Genomic DNA, 22,953 nt, shown 5'->3' on the forward strand with positions numbered 1-22,953 from the left:
GAAACAGGACAAACAACCCCATATAAGGACATATGAATGAGGGGTCAACTATGGGACAAAGGAGGAAGACTTCTTACTTCGGCCTCAACGACCACCAGGAGGCAGAAAACGACCCCCTAACAACAACTGAAGCATGCGCAGAGTACCTCCACTACTTCATGAACACGGAAGTAAAGATGTATAAAAAGGGACTGTTTGAACTGCTCAGAACGGCAGTTGGCGGAGCGCAGACTCCCCTGTCGTCCAGCGCTGTTTTTGCTCATATTCTACTTGCTATAATTAATAAAATTTTAATTGGATTATGATCCGTTGTGGTCTCAATTTATGACAATTTCTGGTGCCGTGACTCGGATAAGGAACGGTGGGCTTTGGTCCTCCGGGGAGGCGCCCCGCGACATTTCGCGGCCCCGCGACCAACAGCTCACTCCAACCTTACCGACGAACCTAAATTCTAGGATATTGAGCAAAAAAAAAAGACCGGTAAAATCCCATAAAATTCTGTGCACGGGAGTCCGGACGAAGACGCAGGACGCGTAAGTATATTGCGAAGTTGTTCGCGGGTTTGCCGTTCGGGCGGGATTGGGTTTCCTGGATTATAACGAACGAGAGGTTCGATATACTGAACCAAGCGAGTGTGGACCCTTTAGTACTGCGTTTCCCACCTCCCGCGAGGGACTGGGCCAGGAACAAGGGGAGCGAGTGAGTGTGTGTCTGTGGATAATCCAGAAGATGGGGGCGAAGGGCAGCAAGCCTTCGACTCCCATGGGGAGGGTACACACTGTACCTAAGAATACCCCTCTGGCATATATCTTAGACAATTGGAGATATTTCCCTGGAACCCTAGGGAAAGATAAGCAAAAAATGATAGAATATTGTACTAAGATATGGGGAGGGAAGAAGATTTCTAAAAATGTCTTTTGGCCAGTCTATGGGTCAGAAGAAGATTGGGTAAGACAGCAATTAAACCTCTGGGTTAATAATAAAAAACCTCTTAACCCGGAGGAGAGTCAATATGCGGAAGTGTGGCTAGAAAGACCGGGAGCTAGACTCTACCCGCTGAATGAAATAAAAACTAAACAAAAGAAAAAGAAGGAAGAGTTAGATGAAACCCTTCTAACCCCCCCTCCTTACATTCCTCCTCCTGCTCCCGCAGAAGTCCCCAGAGCGCCCACTCCCCCACCAGAGTCGGAACAAGGGTCTCCCCCTCTTCCTAGACGCGCAACTAGAAGTCAAAAAGGGGCAGCTCAGATGTACCCCCTAAGGGAAATACCCATGGGGGGACCTCAACCTGTGATCGGATATATTTCCGTACCCCTAAACTCGGCTGACCTACGAGATTTTAAAAGAACCGAGATGGGAAACTTAATTGAGGACCCACTGGGAGTGGCAGAAAGATTAAATCAATTTTTGGGACCAAACCTTTATACTTGGGATGAGATGCAATCTATCCTTGGTCAATTATTTACTACCGAGGAAAGAGATATGATTAGACGAGCAGGAATGAGACTGTGGGATGCTCAACATGCCCAGGGACCCCAAGCAGATATTAAATGGCCACTTCAAAGACCTGATTGGGATAATCAGGATCCGGTGCATAGAACTCATATGCAGGACCTGAGAACTATAGTAATTCAGGGAATTAGAGAAGCAGTACCCCGTGGCCAGAATATCAATAAAGCATTTAATGAAATGCAAAAGAAAGATGAAAGCCCTACTGAGTGGCTGGAACGACTGAGGAAAGCCCTTCAGCTGTACTCTGGGGTAAATCCAGACGACCCTTTAGGGCAAGCGCTCCTCAAAACTCAGTTTGTGGCAAAATCATGGGAAGATATCAGAAAGAAGATTGAAAAGTTAGAAGACTGGCAGAATAGAGGGTTGGATGAATTATTGAGGGAAGCTCAGAAAGTCTACGTAAGGCGGGAAGAAGAGAGCAGCAAGCGACAAGTAAAAATGATGGTAGCAGCGGTCAGAGAGGATCGCAAAGGACGAACTGGTGAACACAGATCTGCTGGAACGAAACAAGGGAACGTAATAGTAAAGAAGGAGCAGAGATGTTGTTTTTACTGTGGAAAGAAGGGACATATAAAGAAGAATTGCAGAGAAAGGATCAGGGATGAGGAAATATTGAAAACGGAATAGGAGAGTCAGGGGCTCTATATCTTAGGGGACCGGAGTCATCATGAGCCCTTGATAAAATTAAAAATAGGTCCCCATAAACAAGAGTTCACCTTTTTAGTAGACACTGGGGCTGAGAAATCAACTATTAAGCAAATACCTGAGGGATGTAAAGTTTCCCCTGAAAAAGTACAAGTAATTGGGGCAAAAGGAGAACCCTTTAAAGTAAGCAAAATCAAAAATGTGGTATTCGAAACTGAAAATAAATTTGGAATGGGTGAACTCTTGCTCGTCCCTGAAGCAGAATTTAATCTGTTAGGACGAGATTTAATTGTTGAATTGCAATTAGAAATTAAAGTGAAAAATCAAGAGCTAACAGTGTCTGCTTATCCTTTGACCGTGGATGATCAAAAACAAATTAACCCCGATGTCTGGTACTCTCCGGACACAATTAGTAGACTGAAAATCCCACCGATTAAAATCCAACTTTCCGAACCCCACATACCTGTGAGGGTAAGGCAATATCCCGTATCCCTAGAAGGACGGAGGGGATTAAAACCAGAAATTGATCGATTGTTAGCACAAGGAATCTTAGAGCCTTGTATGTCACCCTTTAATACCCCCATTCTGCCTGTAAAGAAACCAAATGGGAAATATCGACTCGTACATGATTTAAGGGAAATAAACAAAAGAACTATCACCCGGTTCCCTGTAGTAGCAAATCCATACACACTGCTAAGCAGGCTAGGACCCCATAACTCCTGGTATAGTGTGGCTGATTTAAAGGATGCCTTTTGGGCCTGTCCACTGGCAGAAGAATGCCGTGATTATTTTGCCTTTGAATGGGAAGACATAGAGACAGGCCGTAAACAGCAATTGAGATGGACTGTGCTTCCCCAAGGGTTCACTGAGTCCCCTAATCTGTTTGGACAGGCCCTGGAAGAGCTCTTAAAAGAATACCAGGTACAAACGGGAAACGTGCTGTTACAGTATGTAGATGATCTGCTCATAGCAGGGAATAATAAGGAGGATGTAAGAAAAGAAAGCATTCGACTCCTAAACTTTCTTGCACAAAAGGGACTACGGGTATCACAAGAAAAGTTACAATTTGTGGAGGAAAAAGTGAAGTATTTGGGGCATTATTTGTTTAACGGCAAGAAGATATTGGATCCAGAGCGCATTAAAGGAATTCTGGAATTACCTATGCCCGTCACTAAGAGGCAAATTCGGCAGGCATTAGGGCTGTTTGGGTATTGTAGGCAATGGATAGAGAACTACAGCTTTAAAGTTAAATTTTTATATGAACAACTGTCTAAAGACAAAATACCCAAGTGGACCCCTCAGGATCAAGAGCAGTTTGTCAGTCTCAAAAGGGAGCTAAGTCAAGCACCGGTTTTAAGCCTACCAGATTTAAAGCGGCCATTCCATTTATTTGTTAACATACATGAAGGAACGGCATTCGGAGTATTAACTCAGGAATGGGCCGGACAAAAGAAACCGGTGGCATACCTATCAAAGCTGTTGGACCCTGTGAGCAGGGGTTGGCCGAGTTGTTTACAAATCATTGTTGCTGCTGCCTTATTACTTGAGGAAACGAATCACATTACCTTTAATGGAGAAGTTGTCTTATATGCGCCTCATAACATCAGGGGAGTGTTACAACAAAAAGCAGAAAAATGGCTTACAGATAGCCGATTATTAAAGTATGAGGGAATACTTATAGAATCCCCTAAACTATCTTTGAAAACTATTGGAGCAGTTAACCCCGCTGAATTTTTGTACCCAGGAGAAGGTAATGAACTATTGCACAATTGTTTTCAAACAATTGAACAGCAGACACGCATTAGGCCAGACTTAGAAGAAGAAGAACTACAATGTGGAGAAGTATTATTTATAGATGGGTCATCACGAATAGTGGAAGGTAAACGATTGTCCGGATATGCCATCGTTAAGTTGGAAAAAGGAGAATTTAAGACAATAGAATCAGGCCCCCTGAGTGCCAGCTGGTCGGCTCAAGCCTGTGAGCTGTATGCATTGTGGAAAGCATTAGTGTCACTGAAGGGAAAAGATGGAACTATATATACAGACTCACGCTATGCGTTCGGAGTAGTACACACTTTTGGAAAAATATGGGAGGAAAGAGGATTTGTTAACTCACAGGGAAAAGAACTGATACACCCGGAATTAATTCGGCGAGTTCTGGGGGCATTGAAAATGCCGAATAAAATAGCAGTTGTACATATAAAGGGACACCAGCGAGGTACAAGTTATCAAGTTAGGGGAAATAATGCAGCTGATACAGAAGCAAAACGAGTGGCAGGCAATTATAGTATGATTTTGACTATGCAACAAGTACCTGTTAGTAAAAATTTGAGTTTTGAGTCTGCAGAAAAGGAAAAACTAGAACAAATGGGAGCTAAGGAACAAGATGGTAAGTACATATTGCCAGATGGGAGAGAAGTCTTGCCGAAGGGCATAGCACTCGAGATATTTTCAAAAATACACAGTAGAACACACTGGGGAACCCAGGCGTTAGTTGATCATTTCAATCAACAGTTTGCCGGTATAGGCGTATATAACATAGCAAAGACAGTCACGGCAGCCTGCGAGACCTGTCAAAAGGTTAATCGAAGCAACATGAGACAAAAACCTCTTGGAGGACGTTCCCCAGCATACAGACCTTTCTCACACATACAAGTGGATTTTACTGAACTACCCAGGGTAGGGTGTTACAAATATTTATTAGTAATGGTGGATCATTTAACACATTATGTTGAGGCTTTTCCTACCTCCAAGGCAACTGCTAACCAGGTTACTAAAGTGTTACTTGAACACATTATACCTCGATATGGAGTACCTGAAGTAATCGACTCGGACAGAGGAACACACTTTGTGTCAAAAATTGTTAAAGATCTAGCTGAAAGCTTGGGGATTAAGTGGGAATACCATACACCATGGCATCCACAAAGTTCGGGAAAAGTTGAAAGGATAAATGGAGAAATCAAAACTATTTTGACTAAATTAATGATAGAAACCAAATTATCATGGATTAAGTGCCTACCCATGGCACTATTAATTCTCAGAACCAGACCCCGAGCAGATGTAGGAATATCAGCGTTTGAAATGGTGTATGGAATGTCTTATAGAATTGAAAGTCCACAAACAAATGTTTTAATTCGAGACCGTGTGATTAATGAATATGTTTCACAATTAGCAGAACATCGTAACAAGCTTTGGGAACATGGACTGATTGTACAACGACCCCCGTTGGACTTAAAAATTCACAATGTTAAACCTGGGGATTGGATATTGATTAAAGTGTGGAAGGAAGAAACCCTAAAACCCAATTGGGAGGGACCTTATCTTGTTTTGCTTACAACAGAAACAGCTGTCCGAACTGCTGAGCGTGGATGGACTCATGCCAGTCGCATTAAAGGCCCAGTGACGAGACCCCACTGGAAAGTAATCAGTACTCCAGGTGACACCAAGATAACCCTGAAAAGATAACGTAATGATAAAGACTTTATTTGATTATTTTGCCGCATTACCTTTCGGTATAAAGTGTGTATTGCTGTTTATATTTGCTATAATTATTTCTCTTTTTTTCTATTATATATGGAAGCGTACAAAGTGTGTTGAAGGAAATCGCTAAACTTATGCAACCTCACAATATTAAATATAGAAGATATGTTGATGTAAATAATATATGCACTCTAGATATACGAATTAGGTGTAGTGATTTGAACTGCAATTGTTATCCATTTGCTTGTTTTAGGTGTAAGGTATGCCAGGATAAATGGTAGACACATTGTGAATGTGGATACCCTCTAATAGGAGTTTGCACACAGTGTTGGAAAATCCAAAGAACTCCCACTGAGTGGAAATTAAAACAATTAGAGTCTAAACAAGAAATTATTCGGGAATCCCATGAGTGGTGGGAAATTTTTGCCAAAGGAATAAACCCTCAATATTATTGTTACCACTCCAACGAACCAGTCCCCTTTGTAGCTGAAATTTTGGTTATAAAGTGCAGAAGAGAAGTACTGACCGTGTCTTGCTTTGCCCCATTAGTTAAAGCTGCAAAGTGGGAAGCCTATATAAACAGGCAGAAAGCCCGAAACAGCTGTTCTCCTGAAGAATTCCCTTGCTGCCGAGAAGATGGTACACCCCGTGGCTCAAAGCAACCGAGTCGACGGGCGAGGCAGAAGAGGAACAAACTGTGGAGAAAAGAACCAGAACAATGGGACGCAAAAGCAGCAATGGCCGAACTTCCCCAGGACTGGTAAAAATATACTTAAATTGACAAAATTGACAGACACCCTTTTTCCTGGTATACCGTTAGTTTTGTTATTGATAATAACCCAAGCAAATGGAAACCCTCATGAACCTATGAACTGGACAATAACAAACATAAAATATCCAAATAATCCAATCCAAACACGAACTACACCAGGCACAGTTAGTTTCAATGTGAGTTTGCATGATCTAATTACTGAAGAAGATCGTAAAGATGAAGCGGATATATGTAAACCAATTTATATATGTCCAGCATCAAACCCTGGTAAAGGATACTGTAATTGGCCAGGTCATTATTACTGTGCATATTGGGGGTGCGAAACATGGGCCTCTGAGTGGTCCGCACCTGGAGACCAATATCTAGAAATAAAGTGGTCACCGGAAGGATGCCAGAGACCTAAATTAACCGGAGACCGGTGGGGTCATTGCTTAAGTAAACCGATTCCTTGTATGGGCATCAATATAACTATAAAAAATCCTGCTCAGGACTTTTGGCTGGCAGGGAAATATTGGGGAATTAGATATTGGGAAACAGGTGCAGACAGAGGAGGAATTTTTCAAATAATGAAAAGACCGATGCCCCACGATCCCTTACCAGTAGGACCAAACCTGGTCCTGAATCCACCCACTTTCTCTGAAGAAAAGGTTGCCCCCGCAAGCGTCGCAACCACTTCTCCAAACTCCCTTTCGGAAACAACTAATGACATTGTGACTGAATTCTCCTCATCCAGGGATCTAGAGTTGTCAAAATCCAAAGACCCCTTATGGAATCTAATACAAGCCTCTTATCGTGCCCTTAATGAAAGCAAACCAAATTTAACTGAAGAATGTTGGTTATGTTATAATGTTAGACCACCATATTTTGAGGCAATTGGAAAACCAGGTAGGATTCAATGGTCTAATGGTTCAAACCCACGAGAATGCCCATGGGATGACCAGAGGAACCATACGCAAGGAATTACTATTCAATTAGTAACAGGTCAAGGAAAATGTATAGGTACAGTGCCCGAAAAGTATCAGCCTTTGTGCAATCGAACAGTCACTAACACCAATATAGAGAAACACAAGAATCAAAATGACAAATGGGCTATCCCGACACCAGGAGCTAAATGGGTTTGTTCAGACATCGGAGTAACGCCTTGCCTATCCCTAAACGTGTTTGATCAATCTCAGTTTTGCGTACAGGTGATTATTGTTCCTCGTCTGATCTATCACACCAATCTCAGTTTTGCGTACAGGTGATTATTGTTCCTCGTCTGATCTATCACACCTCTGAGGAGGTGTTACGCCACTTTGAAGGAGACCTGAATAGACAAAAACGAGAGCCAATTACAGTAGTAACCCTAGCTACCCTGCTGATAGCGGGCGGAGTTGGAGCAGGTACAGGCATAGCCTCCCTAGTAAAAGGTCAGGTGTTACAAAGTTTGCAGATGGCTGTAGATGAAGATTTAGCAAAAATAGAACAATCTATCCAAAATTTAGCCACTTCAGTAAAGTCTTTATCAGAAGTAGTACTGCAAAATAGAAGAGGATTAGATCTATTGTTCTTAAAGGAAGGAGGGTTATGTGTAGCTCTCAATGAAGAATGTTGCTCTTTTGCTGACCATACTGGAGTAGTCCAGGACACCATGTCTGAACTCCGTAAAAGGTTAGATCAACGTAAGAAAGATCGTGAGGCGGGCAAGTCATGGTACGAAAACTGGTTTAATGTTTCACCTTGGCTAACCACTTTGTTGTCCGCTTTAGCAGGACCGCTTATCATGTTGATTTTGGGACTTATATTTGGGCCTTGTATATTACGCTATATTTTACACTTTATTAAAGAACGGTTTGACATAGCTAAACTGCTTATTTTAACTACGAGGTCTGGGGCAAAATATAAGAGCGTATCTATTAATGAGGATGAAGATTGTTGTGAATGCGTTATGCCACGTGAGAACTATGCCTTTTGTAATTGTGAGGTATTACCTTGTGAGTGTTATGATAAATGTTGGGATTGTGGAAAAAGGTTTGTTCGCAGTGCCGAAAATGAAAGTAGCATCTAATAAACAATAATAGGATAAAAAGAAAAAGGGGGGATTGTGAGAAACTATGGACTAGGATATTGTTTATTAAGATTTATGTTAAGCTCAATGTAAAGGTTAGGCAACAAAAGATGTGAAATCACTTATGCAAACAGCTACCAGACACCGCTTGCGTAAGATAAGATAACCACAATCGCGAGATAACCGCCAGACTTCCAGGAACCGACAGAAACAGGACAAACAACCCCATATAAGGACATATGAATGAGGGGTCAACTATGGGACAAAGGAGGAAGACTTCTTACTTCGGCCTCAACGACCACCAGGAGGCAGAAAACGACCCCCTAACAACAACTGAAGCATGCGCAGAGTACCTCCACTACTTCATGAACACGGAAGTAAAGATGTATAAAAAGGGACTGTATGAACTGCTCAGAACGGCAGTTGGCGGAGCGCAGACTCCCCTGTCGTCCAGCGCTGTTTTTGCTCATATTCTACTTACTATAATTAATAAAATTTTAATTGGATTATGATCCGTTGTGGTCTCAATTTATGACATGGGTGTTTGCACACAGGCATTATGCACATGGGGCTGCAGCTGCCAGGCTCCAGCCTGGGCCCCAGCTTCTTTCCAGCCTGGGCCTCTTCAGGGTGTGAGTGCTCCTGGAGAGCCGGAGCAGGCCAGACCCTTCTCTGTGGCTCTGGCTGCTCCCACAGAACTGGCATCACCCAGCTCCAAATCCATGAGTTGGAGGCTGGGACTTGGGAGGGGACCCGGGGTGATGGGACATCCCCACCCGAGTGTCCCCACAGGTGAGTGCATCTCAGATGGACACACAGCACTGTCCGCTGCATCCCCACACATCCTAATGCTGGCTCCTTCCTGCTCCTGACCAAGCGGCAAAGCCCCAAAACACCATTTCCCCCCGATATTTTTCCCTTTGCTGCTGTTGCTGGGAGCTATGTCCTTGTGGCTGGGGGCAGCATGGAAAGTGTTGGCTCCATCCCAGCAGTAGCATCAAATGATACTATCATAGACTCATAGGATATGTCAAATTGGAAGGGCTCAAGTCCCATAAGGCTCAAGTCCAACTCTGCTCCTCACAGACTACCTAAAACTAAACCATACGACTAAGCATCCCCCAGGCTCCAACAGGCTTAGTGCCGTGACCACTTCCCTGGGGAACCTGTTTCAGTGACCCTCTCAGTGAAGAACCTTTTCCTCATGTCCAATCTGAACTTCCTCTGATGCAGCTCCATTCCGTTTCTTCATGTCCTATCCCCCCTTGAGGAAGGGTAGACTGTGATGAGGGCACCCTTCAGTCTTCTCTTCTCCAACCTGAACAAGCCAAGTGACCTCAGCCACTCCTCGTATGTCTTGCCCTCAAAACCCTTCACCATCTCGGTCACCCTTCTCCGGACACACTCTCACAGTCTGATGTCCTTCTTCTATTGAGGCACCCCAAACTGCACCCAGGACTTGAGGTGGGGCCACACCAGTGCAGTGTAGAGTGGGACAATCACCTCCCTCGACCAGGAAGCAATGCTGTGCTTGATGCACCCCAGGACACAGTTGGCCCTTTGGGCTGCTAGGGCATGCTGTTGACTCCTATTCAACTTGCCATCAACTCAAACCCCCGGATCTTTCTGTGGGGTTGCTCTCCAGCCTCTTGTCCCCCAGTTTGGACGTATAACCAGGGTCACCCTGTCCCAGGTGCAGAATCCAGCACTTGCTCTTGATAAATGTCATACAGTTGGCGATTGCCCAGCTCTCTGGTGTACCTTGATCTCTCTGTAAGGCCTTTCTACCCATGAGGGAGTCCACAGCTCCTCCTGGTTTAGTATCACCAGCAAATTTAATGTACATTTGATTCCTGCATCTAGATCATTTATAAAGCATGAAAGAGCACTGGCCCTAAAATTGAGCCCTGGGGAACCCCACTGGTGACTGGTCATCAGCTTGATGTGACCCCATTTACTACAACCCTTTGAGCCAATTGCTCACCCAACATATGATGGACTTGTCTAGGTGTGTGCTGGGCAGTTTGCCCAGGAGGATACTGTGAGAGACAGTATCAAAAGCTTTTCTAAAATCCAAACCCATCACATCTATTGGCTTCCCTTGGTCCACTCCATGGGTGACCTTGTCATAAAAGGAAATTAAGTTTGTTAAACAGGACTTTCCCCTCATGAACCTGTGCTGGCCATGACCAATGACTGCATTGACTCTCAAGTGTTTCTCAATAACTCCCAGAATAACCTCCTCCATAATTCACCAGGCACTGAAGTGACACTGACAGACCTGTAATTACCAGGACCTCCCATTCTCACCCTTCTTGAACACTGGGACAGCATTTGCCATCTTCCAGTCAACTGAGGCCTCTCCAGACTTCCAAGACCATTGAAAAATAATGGAGAGTGGTCCCATGATGACATCGGCCAGCTCTTTTGGTACCGTGGGATGAGCCCCATTGGGCCCCATGGATTTATGTGCATCCAGAAGGATGAGCAGGTCTCCAACAAGTTCAGGGTGGGCTGGGAGTTCATCATCCCCCAGTCACAGTCTTCCAATGCAGGGCTCTGGGGGTCCCAGAGCCCATCCTCAGTGTTGAAGACAGAGGTGAAGGCAGCATTAAATGTCTCCTCTTTGGCTGTGTCCCTATTTATGAGGTGACTGATCTCATCAAGCAACAGATTGATGTTATCTCTGATCCTCCTTTTGATATTGACATATTTTAAAAAACATTTTCGTTGTCCTTCACTGTGCTGGCCAGCTTGGACCCTCATCAAGCTTTGGCCACACGAATTTTCTCCCTGCAGTGGCAACGAGCATCTCCATAATCCTGCCCTTGCTCCCAATGTCCGTACGCTTTCCTTTTCCACCTGAGTCCTAGCAGCAGATCCCTGCTCAGCCTTTCTGACCCTCTGGTATGGGAGAGCAGGAGTTGCTGGCGAGCCAGGGGCAGGGAGAAGCTCATTAGAGGCAGAGCATACCAAGCACCCTGGGCACTCCAAGCACACCATGCACCTTGGGCACACCAAGCACCCTAGATGTGTCAGGCACCCTGGACACCCCGGGCACCCCGGACACCCCGGGCACCCCAGGGACGCCAGGCACATGGAGCTGACCCAGGGCTGCAGCCGGCAGGAGCCAGCCATAGCAGGGGAGCAGGTGAAGAAGGACTGGGCAACAGTGCTGGGGCTCACCTGCCTGCAGGGCACCACCTGGGGCCTGGCCTTCTTCAGCTTCAGCATCTTCTTCATCCCCCAGCTCTACCTCTTCACCATCCTCAACATCCTGCAAGGTCAGTGGGGAGCACTGGTGGGGGGCTGGGGGATGGGCACCCTGTGGTTGGGAGGAATTATCAAATCACAGACTGGCTTAGGTTAGAAGGGACCTTAAAGCTCATCCAGTTCCAACCCCCTGCCACGGGCAGGGACACCTTCCACTAGACCAGGTTGCTCCAAGGCCTGTCCAACCTAGCCTGGAACACTTCCATGGGAGCGGGGTCCTTGTCACCTTCCTGCTCCTCGCAGGGGCTTGGTGCACCCATGGCAGTGACCACGTTGCCGCCCACCCACAGGTCCCCTCATCTGCCTCTGGTAGGTCACCGTGCGCTGCTGGAGCAAGCCAGGCTCTGCCAGCAACACTCCAGATGTAACGTGCCCTCATGCTGGGGTGAGGGGCTGTGAGCTGCTCCCCGAGGACATAGTGTGGCAGCATCCCCCAGCCAGTGCCGCAGATGATGTGAGTTTCTTCAGAAGCAGCCACGCTCTGCCTTGTCGTTAGCGAAGGTGCCACTAGATGGCATGAGGATTTCGAAGGTGGTCCCAGCTCTGGACTGTGCACACAGTGGTGCTGGTGATGCCGGTTAGCGGTGAGGGGATGTCTGACCCCCTCGGGGAGCTGCCACCACACATCTCACAAGGGACAGGCAGGAGTGGGGGCTCTCCAGCTTCATCCCCCCAACCCATTTCTTGCCAGCATGGCTGCAGGCTGGCGAGCATGTCTGTGAGGCACCCCCAGCCCCCCGATCCTGGGTTTTCACCTATAACAGCATCCACCAACAGCTCTCCTGCTCACCCCAAGGCCAGCGCAGTGATGGAGGCCACCCATGGCCCCGGGTCACAGGCAAAGGGGTGAGCAGGGCTGCAGCTTGGCATTGGACATGCCGGGGCAGAGGAGAGGGTGGGGAGTGAGTGAACCGATAACTCGGCTTTCCTCCTGCTCTCACTTAGGAATTCAGACCCTGTGCAGAGCTCCTCAACACACTCAAACACTTTATTGGGGTTTAAGCAGTTCGGCCTGTGAGATAAACAGTGAGGACAAACTGCAGGGACTAAAACCATCAGCTGGAGGTAGAGAGTCAGCACTGATCCCCTGCTGCATCCCCACACACCAGGCTTAACCCCGAACTGCACCCATGGCTTTGCCTCTCCAGTGCCTTAGATTTTGGAGCTGGCATCCTGCTCTGCTCACGTACATGCAAAGCAGCAGCACATCCGAGGTGACAGCGGGGTCCCTGTCGGCCACGTGCTTGTAGTTTGCTGGTGCTGCCGTTTCTGCTCCAGTGGCAGGGGACTGGGAATCACCAGGAAAGCTCACGGGGTGACACACTGCCTGTCCCAGCCTTCCCGTGGCGTTTCCCTTCCTGGCTGCTTCCCGGGGCCTGGTTCTGGGCAGCATAGGAAGCCGCCGGCTGTTGTTCTTTGTTCCCTGCACAAAGGGCAGCCAGTGCTGTGGAGTTTCCATCCCTCACACCATCAGCCAGGACAAAAGCCCATGGGCGCGGTCCCATGGCGTGGCGATGAGCTGGGCATGCCTCACCACTCCCGCGGCTGATTTAGCTATTAAAGAAGAAGCCTGAGGGTTTGGTGAGGTGCCAAGTGCTCAGCTTGTCCCCCATAAGCCCTACCATGGGAGAATCAATCCTGGCTGTGCAGCTCCAGCCCCTTGGTTGCTCTTGGGATGTACTTTCCATGCCCCTTCTCCACATCTGGAGATTCTGGGGCTTGTGGTGTGCATCACACCGGCTGCTGGCATACACACTGACACTGGTGTGTGGATACACCTTGTTCCCATATCCAGTGGCATTTGGAAAACAATCGTTGGTGATTGCCTCCTGGCAGTGGGAACATGGCACAGTGGTCCTCAGGGAACTGAGTGTTTGGGACCAGTGGGACACAGTGGTCCCTGGGGAGCTGAGCCCATTGCTGGCGATGGGGGGCAGAAAAGGCACTCGTTTGAGGGTCCAAACACTCCCTGGGGTACCCTGGGAGCAAAGGGTAGGATCCAACCTCCCACCCCCAGTGCCCTGCAGTGCCAGGGCCCCATGGTCAGAAGCTGAGCCGGCCCCACCAACCTCCCTCCCTAAGGAGAAATAATACTATTTACCTTCCCCTGCACCTTACCAGGCAGGAGGCCAGTGCTGGGCTGATGGGTGTGTGCTGTGTGTGCTGTGTTCCATCCTGTTTTCCCCAGGAAAGGTGGCTTGGCGTCACCGTAGTGCCTTCAGGCCCTGGTGCCAGCCCCAGCCCCAGCCCCAGGAGCAAAGCTCTGGAATTCTTGTAAATTCTCCATATTTTTGGGAAACAAGCAGCCAGGGAAGAGACTAAATCCATTTGGGAGTGGAAGGTTGGGGGCAGACATCAGCTCCATTTTGGGATCCACCTTTGGGATTTGGCTGCAGTTCCCGCATCCCGCAGTAAGCATCCTCACCCAGTGCTTGTGCCAATACCCCCGGGGACCAATCTTCCCCCAGACTTCCCTGACATCATCGTAGGTTTATGTGCAAAGCTGAGCCGAAGCAAATAAGTCAGGTTTATTGCTCTCTCTGTGGTTGGGTTTTACAGACCTGGCAAGTGTGGAATTGCTCTTATCGTTGCTGCCCGATGGAGAAAGCCCACCGTGCTGTGGGGGGGACCCACCTCCCCATTTGATGCATGTTCGGGAGCAAGGCTGAGGGAGGTGAAGCAGTGGTGATGGGGGAGCAGGAGCACCCACAGCTGCTCAAGGCAGCTGAGGAGCTTCCTTGGGATCACCATCCTCTGAAGCTCCCAAGACTGGCACTGTTCACTGGATTTGCACAGGGCACCTCCAGGCATCCCCTCTCACCAGCACTCATCTGCTTCATCATCCCCATCCTCACCCTCCTCCTCCACTCACTGGAGCTGAGCCCCACTTGTGCTCGCACCTCCCTTGGGAGCACCATGGTCTCCCAAGGGGCTCTTGGGGGGGGTCTCAGCACCCTGGGCTGGGGTTGCCACTGCTTGGCAGTGGGGCTGGCACTCACCGGCTCACCCTCCGCTGATTCATAGAACTCGTTAAGAACTCGCCAATGAAGTTTAAGTTGACAAGCAGGTATTCTTTATTGCAGCGCTGGGAGACACAGGGGATATCTCCTCCTAATGTGTGTCCCATTTAAGCATCAAACACACCGTGATTATATTGTTGCTTAACATACATGTTCATTACATTTCTGATAAACATCATACATATTCATTAGTTGTCCGAGAATCATTTTACATAATTCCACGCCTATTTTCGCATGCGCATAACGACGTGGTAGTGGTCTCTGGTGGTCGTTTTACTCCTTCCAACAATCTTCATCACTTGGCCGTTCCTTGAACTTTTGTTCTGGAAGTCTTTGAAGCATGCGCAGTAGATAAATGCTTACACCAGCTTAATTAGTTCGGTAACACTACTGACATAAGCGAGTGATTTCTTCTCGTCCTTCTACTTATCAGTTAACTTCGTTACAGTACCTCCTGAACATCTGCTAGTTTCAGATACTCTTTATCTACAGTCCTGTTTTGCTTACAATAAATTTCGTACAAAGGTCATAAGGTTCTAAAACTATGTCAGCTACAACGATTTATCTTATACAAGGATCCTTTATTATGTTCTTTTGGTTGGGCTTTTTAGGTTTGGAAAGTTTTGTTGCTATGTACAAAGCCACCAAGCTTAAAGTTACTTAAAACTGAATTTTCTTGTTTACAAAGGATTATATTTCATTTTGTACTTCTTTGTCTCAAATCCCCCCTTTTTCTGTCCTTTCGCAAATTCTTTTGCAATCTTTTAAATTATCCCATTACCATTTAATGTTTTTCTAAAATTTTTCCCTGTTTCTACCTGGTGCTTAACTTTGTTCCTTTTCCATTCTCCATAATTCGTCATTGACTGTTTGCAACACCAAAAGAAACATTGAATTGAAACACAAGTGACTGTAATTAGAATTATCAATATTATTACTCCTATGAACGACTGTCTCAACCAGGAGAGATTTGGCAACCAAGATGTCAATTTCTTCACTGTTGTCCTGGATAATTTCCTTTCCCAATTGTCCCAATCTGATTCTTGTTTTCGGTTTTAGGATTATTTTTCAGACACAATTGACACTGTTTTGTTACCAGTTGGACTGTGGTATATAAATTTCTTCCTACAATTTGTCGGTCTAAATATTTATACAATGAGTTAGTGCCCCAATGAGTCTTATTATGTTCTTCCCTTATTAATTTCCACAACTGGTTATACGGAACTACAATTCGCCCGTCAGATATTTGAACCCAACCTTCTTTATTTTCTTCTCCCTTCAAATCCTCAATTAATTTCTTATCTTCCTTTGAATATCTGGGTCTAGTCTGTTCAACTGTTGGTTTACCGTCAGGAATTAAGGACATAATTTTGGCCTGTTCTGCAGCTCGTTTTGCTTCATGATAAGCCAAATTATTTCCAATTTCTTGATCAGAATTACGTCTTTGATGTCCTTTACAATGCATAATGGCTACTTCCTTAGGTAGTTGCACGGCCTCTAGCAAGTGCAGGATTTCTGTTGCATGTTTAACTTGTCTTCCCTGAATAGTTAAGAGTCCTCGTTCTTTCCAAGTAGCCCCATGTGCGTGAACAACGCCAAAGGCATATTTAGAATCAGTCCATATATTTATCCGTTTATCTTTTGCCAATTCCAAAGCCCTAGTCAGGGCTATTGTTTCAGCCTTTTGTGCCGACGTATTAGAAGGTAAGGGTTTAGCCTCTATTACCTGTGAAGTTGTGGTTACAGCATATCCTGCTTTTCGTTTACTGTTTTTCATGAAGCGGCTGCCATCGGTAAACCAGGAACCTGCACCTTCCAAAGGTTCCTCCTTTAGGTCCTGTTGACTTGAGTATACTGTCAGGCAATCATGGACCAGCGGTTCAGTAGGGGTTTCCTTAAGAAAAGATGCTGGATTTACAACATTAGTGACCACAATTTCAATACCATCTTGTTCCACAAGAGTGGCCTGATATTTCAAGAAGTGCGATGGAGATAGATAGCCAATGAGTTCCTTTATGTTCCAGAACTGCTGACACCGCATGTGATACCAGCACAGTAATTTTCTGTCCAAAGTAAATTTGCGGGCTTCTTGGATGTTAGTGACGACTGCGGCCACTGTCCTTAGGCATCTTGGCCAGCCTTTGCTCACTTCATCCAATTGTTTCGAAAAATAGGCTACTGCCCTTTTATAAGGTCCTAATCTCTGGGCTAGGACCCCTAGAGCTACTCCTTGCTTTTCATAGGAGTATAACCAAAAGGGCTTAGTCACATCCGGAAGTCCCAAAGCCGGAGCTCTCATGAGTTCTATTTTTAAATGTTCAAACGCCTCCTCGTCTAGATTACTCCATTCCAAAATGGAGGGGTTTTCTTTTAGCAGTTTGTATAACGGTCTTACCAGTATACCATAATCATGGATCCAGAATCGGCACCATCCAGTCATACCCAAGAATGTTCGAAGGTCCTCGGTTGTGGACGACCTTGGCGTTTGGTAAATGGCTTCTTTTTGGGCTGTTCCGAGTTCTCGAAGTCCTCCTGTTATTTCATATCCTAGATAAGAGATTCGGGTTTGAATTAATTGTGCTTTCTGTTTGGACACACGGTACCCGCTTAGTCCTAGAAAATTCAACAATTCAACAGTCCACTGTACACATTCTTCCTTAGTTTCAGTAGCAATTAACAAATCATCAACATATTGTAGCAAAGTTCCTGTCTGAGTAGGCGCATTCCGTGATTCTAGTTCTCGGGCTAATTGGTTTCCAAAAATCGTTGGACTGTTTTTAAATCCTTGAGGCAACACTGTCCAAGTTAACTGAGTTTTTCTTCCCGTATCAGGGTTTTCCCATTCAAAAGCGAACAAATTTTGGCTTTCTTTGGCTAAGGACAGGCAGAAGAATGCATCCTTTAAGTCCAGGACGGTAAACCATTTTTGGTTATTGTTCGATCATCTGGTCAACAAGGTATATGGATTAGCCACTACTGGATGAATATCCTCCACAATTTTGTTGACTGCCCTTAAATCTTGGACTAACCTATAACTTTTTCCATTGGATTTCTTTACTGGTGAGATAGGGGTGTTATATTCTGATTCACACTCAATTAACAATCCATATTCTAAAAATTTATCAATGATATCTTTGATTCCCTCCCGATCCTCTAATTTTAAGGGATATTGTTTTATTCGAACTGGGCAGGCCCCCCCTTTTATTTCCACTTTAACAGGCAAAGCATTTTTCGCCTTACCTGGAACTTCAGATGCCCATACCCCCGGATATACCTGATTAAAGACTTCTTCTATGTCAGGGAGGTCCTCTTTTTCGCTTTTCTGTTGAATTAAACTCTGGATTTCAATTAATTGTTCATCCTTAACTCTTAATTCCATTGCTCCTTCCTTAAATGTTATTGTTGCTTCCAAATGCTCTAGTAAATCTCGCCCCAACAAAGATTTTGGAGAATTTGGCATATATAAAAACTTATGCATTCCTATTTGTTTTCCCAATTTGTATTCTAAAGGTTTCAGAAAGAACGCTTTTTCTTGGCGGCCAGTAGCTCCCGCAACTGTAACAAATTCTTTTCCTAATGGAATCAAACTCTGATTTAACACCAAATAGGTTGCTCCTGTATCCACTAAAAATTCTGCCTCCTTTTCTCTAGTCCCTAGCTTTAATTTAACCAGTGGATCTGCTAGGGTAGATTCCCCAGGTCCCCGTCAGTCTAGTTCCAATTCAGTCACTGGAGCCACCTGGACATTCTTTAGCTTAGGGCAGTCTCTCTTCCAATGTCCAATTTCCCTACAGTATGCACGCTGAACTGGTCCCAAAGGAGAAGAATTTACTCCTCCACCTCTGCCTGACATTCCCCTTCTGCCTCTGCCTCGTCCTCTCATATTAGTCCCTCTACCAATTTCTACTTGTCCCAAAGCTGCCTCCGTAGCCGTGGCTATGCCACGACCCTGCTTTTTCTTCGCTACCTGTTCCCGATTTCTATACACTCTCCATGCTTCTTCTATCAACTTTTCTATATCATGATTATCTGGTTCTTTAAACTTCTGAAGCTTCTTTCTAATATCTTCTGATGATTGCCCTAAAAATAGATTGGCTATCTGGTGCTTCCCTTCCTCTGAGGAGGGATCTAATGTAGTGAACTTTCGCATTGCTTCTCTCAACCTGTTCAAAAACTCCATCGGTGTTTCGGCTTGCCCTTGTTTTATAACAAATAGGGCTGACCAATTTACTGTTTTAGGAATTGCATTTTCCAATCCAAATTTTATCCAATTTTGATATCTTTTCAGAGTGGCATAATCCGCAGGCTCATCGTAATCCCAGTCTGGTGTTGTGGTGGGAATATGGTCTTCCACTCTGCCTGCTAATGCCCCTGCAGTAATCTGAGCACTCACATGAGTGCAGGCAGTTTTTAACACCAGCTGTTTTTCTGTTTCAGTTAATGCATCCAGCATTACATCTATATCTCCCCAGTCAGGATCTTGGCTTTTAACAATCAACTCAAACCTTTTTGCCACTCCTATTGGATCATCTCGATAGTCTTTCACAGCTAACTTCCAAGCATCTAAATCTCCCATTGAAAAATTCACTTTTATTCTCGTCCGACCCTCTGGTCCCATTGCCTGTCTTAAAGGTGCCTGAGTTACCGGTCCTGTTTTACTACGAATGCGTGCAGCAATTGGGGTAACATTTTCAGATCCTCCTGTTCGGTTGTCAGCAACAGCAACCCCCTCCTCCTCATCAGTATCAGAAGGATTCGGGGCAGGGGACGCTCCTCTTGGAGGTCTCGGTGATACATAATCTTCTACCCTATCATCTTCCTCCTTTTTCCTTAATTTTAAACACATTTCTCTAATATCACAACCTGAACAACACCTCTCCAACTTAGATTTCTGTTGGGGTTTTTTTTGTTTGGTTGGTTTGGTTTTGTGGGGGGTTTTTTGTTTTGGTCGTGTCCCCCCCCCCCCCTTTTTTTTTTCCTGTCCCTTTCCAAAGCTAAAATTAAGGGATCTGGCAGAGCTATGTTAATTCCGCATTCCTTCTGCCACTCCTGGTGGTTTCTTAAAGTGAAAAACATATCTGCATACATTACTTCATACCATTTTCCTTGTCGTCTTAAAAACAACATCAACTGAAGTAACGTATTATAGTTCAAAGTTCCATTTTTAGGCCGTTTTTCCTGATCTTCCAGAGTATACAATGGCCACCACTGATTACAATATTTTACCAACGTTTTCTTATTGACTGAACCTCCTGGGAATCCTCCCAGTTCTTTCCAATGAGCTAAAATACACCCTAAAGGACTCTTTTTCAATATTTCATCGCTCTGTTGATTTCCCATTATTAATTTTACACATACACACACAAGGGATCCCACAAACACACTCCACACAACTACAATACCTTAAACGCAAACAGAATCCAATTAGACAAACAACTATTAATGACACAATCACAATATAGCCTTATATTAATGACACAATCACAACATACAGTACAGCCTTAACCATATCATATCGTCAATACCAAAATCATTACCGTGATAATCCGCAAAATAGGTCAAATACTGGCAATTCACAAACAGAGTTCCAAACAAATCCAAATGTATACCAGTCGAGCGCTAGCAGCCAGGTATACACCTTGCCTATGAGATTTCTATATCTCGATTTACGGAAGGCTCCAAGCAGAAGGTTAACCCATCAAAATCCAAACTTCAAACAGACTCCCGCGCAGGACGTCTCCTACGACTTACGGAATGTTAACCAAAACAAAACAATATTTACAACAGAATACCTTCCTAAAGATGGTCCTTGTCTGCTCCCGCAGCGTTCCGAGTGAGTCGAGGGGTCCCCTCCTGCATGGGAGTCTGTTTGAAGTTTGGATTTTGATGGGTTAACCTTTGGTTTGGAACCTTCCTTAAATCGCGATACAGAAATCTTGTGGGCAAGGCGTATACCTGGCTGCTAGCGCCCGATTGGTATACATTTGGAACTCTGTTTGTGACTTGCCGGCATTTGACCTAGTTTTGCGGATTATCACAGTAATGATTTTGGTATTGACGATATGATATGGTTAAGGCTGTACTGTATGTTGTGATTGTGTCATTAAGAGTTGTTTGTCTAATTGGATTTTGTTTGTGTTTTAGGTATTGTCGTTGTGTGAAGTGTGCTTGCGGGATCCCATGTGTGAGTGTATAAGATTAGTAATATGAAACCAACAGAGTGGCAAAAGGTTGGAGTTAATCATTAAAAGCCAAGATCCTGACCGGGGAGACGTAGATGTAATGCTGGATGCATTAACTGAAACAGAAAAACAGCTGGTGTTAAAAACCGCCCGCACTCATGTGAGTGCTCAGATTACTGCAGGAGCATTAGCAGGCAGAGTGGGAGATCATATTCCCACCACAGCACCAGATTGGGACTATGATATGCCTGCGAATTATGCCGCTTTGAAAAGATATCAAAATTGGATAAAATTTGGATTGGAAAATGCAATTCCAAAACCAGTAAATTGGTCAGCCTTGTATGCTGTAAAACGAGGGCAGGCTGAAACACCAACTGAGTTTTTGGATAGACTGAAGGAAGCGATGCAAAAATTTACTACATTAGATCCCTCCTCAGAAGAAGGGAAACAACAAATAACTAGCCCGTTTTTACGACAATCGTCAGAAGACATTAGAAAACGCTTCAAAAGCTTAAAGAGCCGGATAATTGCGATATAGAAAAATTGATAGAGGAAGCGTGGAGAATGTATGGAAATTGGGAACAGATAGAGAAGAAAAGGTTGGGTCATACTATAGCCACAGCCACGGTGGCAGATTTAGGATAAGCAGGGATTGGTAGAGGAATTAGCACAAGAGGTCGAGGCCGAGGTAAAGGAGGAATGTCAGGAAGGAGTGAAAGAGCAAATCCTTTTCCTGTAGGACCAGATCAGTGTGCATATTGCAGGGAGAAATGGAATTAAGAGTTAAGGAGGAACAATTAATTGAAATCCAGAGTTTAATTCAACAGAAAAGCGAAAAAGAGGACCTCCCTGACATAGAAGAAGTCTTTAATCAGGTATATCCGGGGGTATGGGCATCTGAAGTTCCAGGCAAGGCGAAAAATGCTTTGCCTGTTAAAGTGGAAATAAAAGGGGGGGGGCCGCCCAGTTCAGATAAAACAATATCCCTTAAAATTGGAAAATCGGAAAGGAATCAAAGAAATTATAGATAAATTCTTGAAGTATGGATTATTGATTAAATGTGAATTAGAATATAATACTCCCATTTTACCAGTAAAGAAACCAGATGGAAAGAGTTATAGGTTAGTTCAGGATTTAAGGGCAGTCAACAAAATTGTGGAGGACATTCATCCAGTAGTGGCTAATCCATATACCTTGTTAACCAGATGATTGAACAATAACCAAAAATGGTTTACCGTCCTGGACTTAAAGGATGCATTCTTCTGCCTGTCCTTAGCCAAAGAAAGCCAAAATTTGTTCGCTTTTGAATGGGAAAAACCCCGATACGGGAAGAAAAACTCAGTTAACTTGGACAGTGTTGCCTCAAGGATTTAAAAACAGTCCAACGATTTTTGGAAACCAATTAGCCCGAGAACTAGAATCACGGAATGCGCCTACTCAGACAGGAACTTTGCTACAATATGTTGATGATTTGTTAATTGCTACTGAAACTAAGGAAGAATGTGTACAGTGGACTGTTGAATTGTTGAATTTTCTGGGACTAAGCGATATCGAGTGTCCAAACAAAAGGCTCAACTAATCCAGACTCGAGTATCTTCTCTAGGATATGAAATAACAGGAGGACTGCGAGAACTTGGAGCAACTCGGAAGGAATCTATTTGTCAGACACCACGACCATCTACAGTCAAAGACCTTCGGACGTTCCTGGGAATGACAGGATGGTGTCGACTTTGGATTCATGATTATGGTATCTTGGTAAGGCCTTTGTATGAACTGTTGAAAGGAAATCCATCCTTCCTGACGTGGACTGATCAAGCTGCGGAGGCGTTTAAACGTCTAAAAATAGAACTCATGAGAGCTCCAGCTTTGAGGGTCCCAGATGTGACTAAGCCCTTTTGGCTATACTCCTATGAAAAACAGGGAGTAGCCTTAGGGGTCTTGGCTCAGAGGTTAGGACCCTATAAAAGGGCAGTGGCCTATTTCTCAAAACAATTGGATGAAGCGAGTAAAGGTTGGCCTGGG

At 45.0% G+C, this 22,953-nt stretch overlaps 1 long non-coding RNA gene across 2 annotated transcripts; it reads left to right on the forward strand.

Annotated features, from left to right (window-relative positions):
- The first annotated feature begins 262 nt into the window (after positions 1 to 262).
- On the forward strand, positions 263 to 8,412 carry LOC115618960. Of its 2 annotated transcripts, XR_003994876.1 has the most exons (3): positions 263 to 533; positions 6,187 to 7,596; positions 7,650 to 8,412. It is a non-coding gene; the product is annotated as an uncharacterized LOC115618960 (long non-coding RNA). The 2 variants fall into 2 exon arrangements; XR_003994875.1 differs by lacking the exon at positions 263 to 533 and having other exon boundaries at positions 5,858 to 7,596.
- Positions 8,413 to 22,953: the final 14,541 nt, after the last annotated feature.

This window comes from Strigops habroptila, chromosome W, assembly GCF_004027225.2.
Source record: "Strigops habroptila isolate Jane chromosome W, bStrHab1.2.pri, whole genome shotgun sequence".
Taxonomy (NCBI): domain Eukaryota; kingdom Metazoa; phylum Chordata; class Aves; order Psittaciformes; family Psittacidae; genus Strigops; species Strigops habroptila.